Here is a 2,500-nt window from a genome sequence, read left to right on the forward strand (position 1 = left end):
CACCCCAACGACGCCCGAGCCGCCCGCACCCCTACCGACGACCCCCCCCCCAACGCACCAACAACCCCCTCCCCTCCAAACCCTCCGCGAGGGAGGGAGGGAGAGAGAGAGAGAGAGCGAGAGCGCGGGAGGGGAGAGAGCCGGGAGGGGAGAGGGGACGGGGAAGGTAGGGTGCGCGCACGCGGGACGGACACGGCCGAACGGCGGGCGGGCAGGCGGGAGCACGGGCCGGCGGCACAGGCGGGAGCCCTCTGCCGGGGTTGGAAGGCGGAGGGGTGGGGCGAGGAACGGGGGGTCGGGCAGGGCCCGAGGCGCGGGACGCGCCGCCTCGCGACGACCCCGGAGGGGGAACCGCGGCGAGCGGCGCGGGGCGGGGGAGCGAGGGGGGGGGAAAGCGGGCGCGGGCGTGGGGGGGGTCCGAGCGCGGCGGTCGCCCCCGACCGCCGGCCCTTTTCCCCCCACGCGACGCACCCGGCCTCCCCCCACACACGTCCCACGTGCCCCGCGCTCCCACCGCGGCCCCGGACCGGGCCCGGCGGACGGCGCGGCACGCCTCCAGCCACAGAGACCCCCCGCGGAGAACCAACACCCCCCCAACACCGCGACAACGCGGGCTCGGGGCACGCAGTGCGGCGCGGCCGCAACCCGGGGGGAAGCGCGCAGCGGCGGGCGACGCCGCGGCGTCCCGCGGGCCGCCGCCGGGGCACGCATCCCCGGGGCGCAGCCCCGCGCGCGACTCGGCCTCGGCGCGAGCCGCCCCGACAGGGCAAAGGGGGCCGGGATCGCCGGCGGGGAGCGGGGGCGGGGCCGCGGCTCGGGCCCCCGACCGCACGGCCGCGGACCGGGAGAGGAGGGGGCCACGGCCGGACCGCCGCGGTCGCCGCCCGGGGCAAGGCGGCGAGACCGACGGCGCTCCGGATCCGCGCCTCCACCCCCCACGACGGCCCGCGGGACCGCGCGGCACGGGGCACCGCAAAACCCTCCCGAGACCCGGGCGGCGATCCCAAAGACCGCGTGCGGCACGAGGGATCTCCCCCAGAGGGACCGCGGCGGCGGCCGCGGCCCTCAGGCGCGAGCTCTCCTCGCCCTTCCCTTTTCTCGCGGGCGGCGACCGGCCGCCTCGGCCTCTCCCCCCCCCCCGCCCCACCTCTCCCCCCCCCCCAACCACCCCACGCCACCGCCCCACGGGCGCCGGCCCCCAGCCCCCGTCCCACGCCCTCCCACGTCCCACACACAGGCCACCGCCGAGCGGACCCGGCGGGGCGAGGCGGGGGCGAGGGGGGTGCTGAGGGAGGCGGCGGGGACCGGACACACGGGGCCGGGGAGGGGGCGGGGAGGAGGAGGAGGAGGAGGAGGAGGAAGGAGGGAGGGCCGGCAGCGGCGGCCACCGTCGTCTGCACTTAGGGGGACGGAGGGCCCGGCGGCCAGGACGACCCTCTCCCCGGCCCGCAGACGACCCCGCACACCGAACCGCCGCGCAGGCGGGCGTGGCGGGGCGCACTCGGGCAGGGGCGGGCGCCGGCGGGACAGGCCCTGCGAGGGAACCCCCAGCCGCGCCTTACCCCCGGGAGAGAGACCCACCCGGGGGAGGCGATTGATCGGCAAGCGACGCTCAGACAGGCGTAGCCCCGGGAGGAACCCGGGGCCGCAAGTGCGTTCGAAGTGTCGATGATCAATGTGTCCTGCAATTCACATTAATTCTCGCAGCTAGCTGCGTTCTTCATCGACGCACGAGCCGAGTGATCCACCGCTAAGAGTCGTACGAGTTTTTGTGATCACCGGGAGGGCCAACCCCGAAAAGGGGCGACCCCCCCAACCTGGCACAGCACATCCCCGAAGGGTGCCTCCGGCCGGCCAGCGAGAGACAACAAAGACCAGACTCCGAGAGGTCGGAAGGGTTGGAACAGGGCAAGTCCAGCAGCCCGCCCCGCCACGCGGACGACGCGCGGGGCGAGCTCGGAACAACCCCACAGGCGCCCAGGGGGTTCCCGCCTGTCCCCTTCCCCCCAACACACACCCAAGGGACACGGGGCGCACGCACACGCACACGCTCACGCACCACCCGGCAGCCGCCGGGCAAGCCCCCTCCCGGCAACCGGGGAGGGCCGTGGCGTGGGCGCAAGCGCGGCGGCGCCCCGGCCTGGGGCGGCGGGGGGGGCGGGCAGCGGAGTCTGGAGGAGACACGGGAAGACCAGCCTCCACGGCTCCCCACGGGCCCGACCGCCCCGACCCGAGGCGGACGGGCGACCCCCAAAGGGTCTTTAAACCTCCGCGCCGGGACGCGCTAGGTACCTGGACAGGGTGGAGGCGGGCGAGGTGGGTGGGGGACGAGGGAGCCCGCGACACCGCCAACCACCTCGACGCCGGCCCCCCCGGGGCCGCGGCCGGACCCACAAACGGCAACCGAAAGCCCCGACGCTGCCGGCCCGTGACGGAGGCTCCGACGGGGGCTAACCGCCCCCCCACAGACCGCCGCCGCCCGACGCCCCTCGCTTCCCCC

At 77.1% G+C, this 2,500-nt stretch overlaps 1 non-coding gene across 1 annotated transcript; it reads right to left on the bottom strand.

The window, feature by feature from the left end:
* Positions 1–1,606: 1,606 nt before the first annotated feature.
* On the bottom strand, positions 1,607–1,759 carry LOC145713161 (5.8S ribosomal RNA). Its single transcript, XR_014136133.1, has one exon. It is a non-coding gene; the product is annotated as a 5.8S ribosomal RNA (ribosomal RNA).
* Positions 1,760–2,500: the final 741 nt, after the last annotated feature.

The sequence above is a fragment of the Panthera onca genome, chromosome E1, assembly GCF_046562875.1.
Source record: "Panthera onca isolate mPanOnc1 chromosome E1, mPanOnc1 haplotype 2, whole genome shotgun sequence".
NCBI classification, from domain to species: Eukaryota; Metazoa; Chordata; class Mammalia; order Carnivora; family Felidae; genus Panthera; species Panthera onca.